Raw genomic sequence first — 7500 nt, 5'->3', positions numbered from 1 at the left:
ATATACAAAAATTAATATATTGTATAGTTGTTAGAGAGAATCTTATAACATAAAGATACAGATTTTTGAACGCAAAGTACTTTATTTCTCAATATTCATTGAGAACATAAGGTAGTGTTATATAGATTGTTATCAAACGACTATTACAATATACTGAAAAACAATTGTGAAATATACAAAAATTAATATATTGTATAGTTGTTAGAGAGAATCTTATAACATAAAGATACAGATTTTTGAACGCAAAGTACTTTATTTCTCAATATTCATTGAGAACATAAGGTAGTGTTATATAGATTGTTATCAAACGACTATTACAATATACTGAAAAACAATTGTGAAATATACAAAAATTAATATATTGTATAGTTGTTAGAGAGAATCTTATAACATAAAGATACAGATTTTTGAACGCAAAGTACTTTATTTCTCAATATTCATTGAGAACATAAGGTAGTGTTATATAGATTGTTATCAAACGACTATTACAATATACTGAAAAACAATTGTGAAATATACAAAAATTAATATATTGTATAGTTGTTAGAGAGAATCTTATAACATAAAGATACAGATTTTTGAACGCAAAGTACTTTATTTCTCAATATTCATTGAGAACATAAGGTAGTGTTATATAGATTGTTATCAAACGACTATTACAATATACTGAAAAACAATTGTGAAATATACAAAAATTAATATATTGTATAGTTGTTAGAGAGAATCTTATAACATAAAGATACAGATTTTTGAACGCAAAGTACTTTATTTCTCAATATTCATTGAGAACATAAGGTAGTGTTATATAGATTGTTATCAAACGACTATTACAATATACTGAAAAACAATTGAAATATACAAAAATGAATATATAATGGTATATTGAATAGTTGTTAGAGAGAACCTTAACATAAAGATACAGCTTTGAACGCAAAGTTATCAAACGACTTTTACAATATACTGAAAAGCAATTGAAATATACAAAAATTAATATAATGGTATATTGTATAATATAAAAACTAAGTTTGGTTAAACGGCGGGCATAAAAATGATTTTATTTACGTAGCCAAATGCATCGTCATCTTATTAGTGACGCGCAAAAAGGAATTCAGGAGATTCCTACTGTCCCTATTTGCGAAGAGCCGAAACCACATATAAAGAGCCAAAACGCCGAAACCACGTATATTTGCATATAAAAAAAACTAAGTTTGGTTAAACGGCGGGCATAAAAATGATTTTATTTACGTAGCCAAATGCATCGTCATCTTATTAGTGACGCGCAAAAAGGAATTCAGGAGATTCCTACTGTCCCTATTTGCGAAGAGCCGAAACCACATATAAAGAGCCAAAAGGCCGAAAAAACGTATATTTGCATATAAAAAAAACTAAATTTGGTTAAACGGCGGGCATAAAAATGATTTTATTTACGTAGCCAAATGCATCGTCATCTTATTAGTGACGCGCAAAAAGGAATTCAGGAGATTCCTACTGTCCCTATTTGCGAAGAGCCGAAACCACATATAAAGAGCCAAAACGCCGAAACCACGTATATTTGCATATAAAAAAAACTAAGTTTGGTTAAACGGCGGGCATAAAAATGATTTTATTTACGTAGCCAAATGCATCGTCATCTTATTAGTGACGCGCAAAAAGGAATTCAGGAGATTCCTACTGTCCCTATTTGCGAAGAGCCGAAACCCCATATAAAGAGCCAAAACGCCGAAACCACGTTCATACAAGTAAAAAAATTTCATATAAATACTAAATAATTTTCATATAGATACTAAGTTTATGAATTCATACAAGTAAATAATTTTCATATAAATACTAAATAATTTTCATATAGATACTAAGTTAATGAATTCATACAAGTTAAAAATTTTCATATAAATACTAAATAATTTTCATATAGATACTAAGTTAATGAATTCATACAAGTTAAAAATTTTCATATAAATACTAAATAATTTTCATATAGATACTAAGTTTATGAATTCATACAAGTAAAAAATTTTCATATAAATACTAAATAATTTTCATATAGATACTAAGTTTATGAATTCATACAAGTAAATAATTTTCATATAAATACTAAATAATTTTCATATAGATACTTAATAAATTTCATATAAATACTAATTAATTTTCATATAGATACTAAGTTAATGAATTCATACAAGTTAAAAATTTTCATATAAATACTAAATAATTTTCATATAGATACTAAGTTTATGAATTCATACAAGTAAAAAATTTTCATATAAATACTAAATAATTTTCATATAGATACTAAGTTAATGAATTCATACAAGTTAAAAATTTTCATATAAATACTAAATAATTTTCATATAGATACTAAGTTTATGAATTCATACAAGTAAAAAATGTTCATATAAATACTAAATAATTTTCATATAGATACTAAGTTTATGAATTCATACAAGTAAAAAATTTTCATATAAATACTAAATAATTTTCATATAGATACTAAGTTTATGAATTCATACAAGTTAAAAATTTTCATATAAATACTAAATAATTTTCATATAGATACTAAGTTTATGAATTCATACAAGTAAAAAATTTTCATATAAATACTAAATAATTTTCATATAGATACTAAGTTTATGAATTCATACAAGTAAATAATTTTCATATAAATACTAAATAATTTTCATATAGATACTAAGTTAATGAATTCATACAAGTTAAAAATTTTCATATAAATACTAAATAATTTTCATATAGATACTAAGTTAATGAATTCATACAAGTTAAAAATTTTCATATAAATACTAAATAATTTTCATATAGATACTAAGTTAATGAATTCATACAAGTTAAAAATTTTCATATAAATACTAAATAATTTTCATATAGATACTAAGTTTATGAATTCATACAAGTAAATAATTTTCATATAAATACTAAATAATTTTCATATAGATACTAAGTTAATGAATTCATACAAGTTAAAAATTTTCATATAAATACTAAATAATTTTCATATAGATACTAAGTTAATGAATTCATACAAGTTAAAAATTTTCATATAAATACTAAATAATTTTCATATAGATACTAAGTTTATGAATTCATACAAGTAAAAAATTTTCATATAAATACTAAATAATTTTCATATAGATACTAAGTTTATGAATTCATACAAGTAAATAATTTTCATATAAATACTAAATAATTTTCATATAGATACTTAATAAATTTCATATAAATACTAATTAATTTTCATATAGATACTAATTTTCATATAAGTACTAAGTGTATGAATTCATACAACTAAATAATTTTCATATAAGTACAAAAAATTTAAAAAAAAAAATAAATGTTAAGCTATTTTTGATGTTGTAATATTTCTTATAAGCATAATGCTCATAGAAAATGATATAAATTACTTGTATATATATGAATTTAAAACTTTTATATGGTTAAAAAGATTTTCTCCATACGATTTCCGGTTGGTGAGGTGTACGTGGCAGAAAACATATATGTTGTATGAAACTTCAACATTAGTACTTGTATGAAAATTTTAATACTTGTATGAAATTGCATACTTAGTACTTATATGAAAATTATTTTCATATATTTATAAAAGTATTTAAGTGTAATATATAAATGAGAGCAAAAAAATTTATTCCTGGTTTGCTACAGTTGGTTTAAATAGAAATAATTTTGTTAATAATGAAATGTTATTAATTGAGATTATTCTTCTATACCTAACATAATGTAGTCGTTTTTTTTTTAATTTAACTTTTTTTGGGGTTTGTTCTTCTATTCACATAAAATATATGTGGGTAAAGAATAAAATTCAATAAAGTTAAATATTTATATTATTACGCTCGAATACTTTCATATCATATATGAAATAAAATGAAAAATAATTGAATTGAAATTATTAATTTCAAATCAAAAGAAAAACGTATATACTCTTAAAAAAAGATATATACACTATATGCATTGAAATAAAGTAAAATGTATAAAAAATGATATTATTTGAAAGTTTAACAAATACAAGAAGAAACATCGTCCTTACATTAATAATTATATTATATATGTATAGAGAACGAAAATTCTTTCTCACGATAAGATACACAGTCTCAAAGTCCGAATAAGACCGCAATAAATAATACAATAATATGAAATTTAAATGACATGAAGTAAATTATTTAATCCGACCATAGTAGAAGAAATTTCATAATTATTTATTGTCGCGATTTCGTTCTCCTTTGCATTGTGTATATGTCGTGTACTTAATTTTCAAATATTGAAAATATCATTATAAAAATTTATATAGTATAAAAAATATTATATAAATGAATAAAAAATATTATTCTGGTTGATCCTGCCAGTAGTTATATGCTTGTCTCAAAGATTAAGCCATGCATGTCTAAGTACAAACAAATTAAAAGTGAAACCGCAAAAGGCTCATTATATCAGTTATGGTTCCATAGATCGTTAACAGTTACTTGGATAACTGTGGTAATTCTAGAGCTAATACATGCAAAATAAACACGGACCTTTTGGAACGTGTGCTTTTATTAGGCTAAAACCAAGCGATCGTAAGATCGTTATATTGGTTGAACTCTAGATAACTTGCAGATCGTATGGTCTCGTACCGACGACAGATCTTTCAAATGTCTGCCCTATCAACTTTTGATGGTAGTATCTAGGACTACCATGGTTGCAACGGGTAACGGGGAATCAGGGTTCGATTCCGGAGAGGGAGCCTGAGAAACGGCTACCACATCTAAGGAAGGCAGCAGGCGCGTAAATTACCCACTCCCAGTTCGGGGAGGTAGTGACGAAAAATAACAATACAGGACTCATATCCGAGGCCCTGTAATTGGAATGAGTACACTTTAAATCCTTTAACAAGGACCTATTGGAGGGCAAGTCTGGTGCCAGCAGCCGCGGTAATTCCAGCTCCAATAGCGTATATTAAAGTTGTTGCGGTTAAAACGTTCGTAGTTGAATTTGTGCTTCATACGGGTAGTACAGCTATAATTGTGGTATGTACATTACCTTATGTATGCAAGCGTATTACCGGTGGAGTTCTTATATGTAATTAATACAATGTATTTTTTATATATTCCTCCTATTTAAACCTGCTTCAGTGCTCTTCATCGAGTGTTGTTGTGGGCCGGTACAATTACTTTGAACAAATTAGAGTGCTTAAAGCAGGCTCCAAATGCCTGAATATTTTGTGCATGGAATAATGAAATAAGACCTCTGTTCTACTTTCATTGGTTTTTAGATCAAGAGGTAATGATTAATAGAAGCAGTTTGGGGGCATTAGTATTACGACGCGAGAGGTGAAATTCTTGGACCGTCGTAAGACTAACTTAAGCGAAAGCATTTGCCAAAGATGTTTTCATTAATCAAGAACGAAAGTTAGAGGTTCGAAGGCGATCAGATACCGCCCTAGTTCTAACCATAAACGATGCCAGCTAGCAATTGGGTGTAGCTACTACTATGGCTCTCTCAGTCGCTTCCCGGGAAACCAAAGCTTTTGGGCTCCGGGGGAAGTATGGTTGCAAAGCTGAAACTTAAAGGAATTGACGGAAGGGCACCACCAGGAGTGGAGCCTGCGGCTTAATTTGACTCAACACGGGAAAACTTACCAGGTCCGAACATAAGCGTGTAAGACAGATTGATAGCTCTTTCTCGAATCTATGGGTGGTGGTGCATGGCCGTTCTTAGTTCGTGGAGTGATTTGTCTGGTTAATTCCGATAACGAACGAGACTCAAATATATTAAATAGATGCTTTCAGGATTATGGTGTTGAAGCTTATATAGCCTTCATTCATGAGTTCATCTTGAATGTGCAAGTGTTTGAATGTGTTTATATAAGTGGAGCCGTACCTGTTGGTTTGTCCCATTATAAGGACACTAGCTTCTTAAATGGACAAATTGCGTCTAGCAGTAACGAGATTGAGCAATAACAGGTCTGTGATGCCCTTAGATGTCCTGGGCTGCACGCGCGCTACAATGAAAGTATCAACGTGTATTTCCTAGACCGAGAGGTCCGGGTAAACCGCTGAACCACTTTCATGCTTGGGATTGTGAACTGAAACTGTTCACATGAACTTGGAATTCCCAGTAAGTGTGAGTCATTAACTCGCATTGATTACGTCCCTGCCCTTTGTACACACCGCCCGTCGCTACTACCGATTGAATTATTTAGTGAGGTCTCCGGACGTGATCACTGTGACGCCTTGTGTTTCACGGTTGTTTCGCAAAAGTTGACCGAACTTGATTATTTAGAGGAAGTAAAAGTCGTAACAAGGTTTCCGTAGGTGAACCTGCGGAAGGATCATTATTGTGTTCCTATCCGTAAATATTATAAAAAAACAAACAAACAAACAAACAAACAAACAAACAAAAAAAGAATAAAAAAGAAAAATTATTTTCTTTTTTTTCTTTTCATTCATTTATTTGAATGTTTTTCTTTTTTTTCTTTTTTTTTTTACTCCTTGTATTGTAGTATAATGAAAATTATATCGCATACATTGTATTTGAACGCAACAAACCTTTAAACATATATAGTTGTACTTATTATTTATAAAAATAATATAAATGATAAGTTAATTTGTTCTCATTAACGTGTAATTCCTTAAAAATATATAGAAATTAAATAAAATGTAATAAAAAAGGAATTACTGTTTTTGTTGGACTAAGACATGCGCAACTTGTAAATGTTTGGGTTGAAAATTACAATTTATTGAAAGATGTTTTAAAATAATTTATATATTATATACGAAAACGAAATGTTATTCTTTCAATAAATTAAAAACTCTTGACGTTAAATTAAAATAAACAAAAAATTATCACTCTAAGCGGTGGATCACTCGGCTCATGGGTCGATGAAGAACGCAGCTAACTGTGCGTCATCGTGTGAACTGCAGGACACATGAACATCGACATTTTGAACGCATATTGCAGTCCATGCTGTTATGTACTTTAATTAATTTTAAAGTGCTGCTTGGACTACATATGGTTGAGGGTTGTAAGACTATGCTAAATTAGTTGCTTATTCTTTTAGTCAATTAAAAGAATTTAAGCACATGGTATATTACTGGATTGTATTTTTCAATCCATAATATTAATAGCATAAAAAGAAATATAGAAAATATATTCTTGAACACCTCATATTTGAACGAAATTTTATAATAAATAAGAATCTTAGTATTCCCAAAAACAATAAAATTTCAATATTATTATTTCAAATAATATATACATTTAGAGGAACGTCTAGCATAAAATATTATTTTATTCTAGGATTGCCTTAAATGTAAAAAACCAAGAAAATAATATTGTTGTTATAATGAAGTAAGTAGTACGGGATGAAAAGATTGAATATTTATTATTAAGAAAATTATATTGGTGTTAAGAAATAATTATGTATGTTTCTTTAAAATAGCAAAAAGCTAAAATATAAAATAAATATAAATATTTTTATACAACCTCAACTCATATGGGACT

General features: G+C 27.9%; 3 non-coding genes across 3 annotated transcripts in view; all 3 read left to right on the top strand.

The window, feature by feature from the left end:
- Positions 1-4347: 4347 nt before the first annotated feature.
- Positions 4348-6337, top strand: LOC128923894 (small subunit ribosomal RNA). The gene has a single exon (XR_008472614.1). It is a non-coding gene; the product is annotated as a small subunit ribosomal RNA (ribosomal RNA).
- Positions 6338-6846: 509 nt separating this feature from the next.
- On the top strand, positions 6847-7025 carry LOC128923901 (5.8S ribosomal RNA). The gene has a single exon (XR_008472621.1). It is a non-coding gene; the product is annotated as a 5.8S ribosomal RNA (ribosomal RNA).
- A 453-nt stretch (positions 7026-7478) lies between these two features.
- LOC128923897 (large subunit ribosomal RNA) overlaps positions 7479-7500 on the top strand; it is a 3984-nt gene continuing 3962 nt past the window's right edge. Inside the window, exon 1 of the ribosomal RNA XR_008472617.1 lies at positions 7479-7500. This exon is cut by the window's right edge and continues 3962 nt beyond it. This is a non-coding gene — a ribosomal RNA (large subunit ribosomal RNA).

The sequence above is a fragment of the Zeugodacus cucurbitae genome, unplaced genomic scaffold, assembly GCF_028554725.1.
Source record: "Zeugodacus cucurbitae isolate PBARC_wt_2022May unplaced genomic scaffold, idZeuCucr1.2 ctg00000092.1, whole genome shotgun sequence".
NCBI lineage: Eukaryota > Metazoa > Arthropoda > Insecta > Diptera > Tephritidae > Zeugodacus > Zeugodacus cucurbitae.
This window is presented reverse-complemented; position numbering and strand designations above follow the sequence as displayed.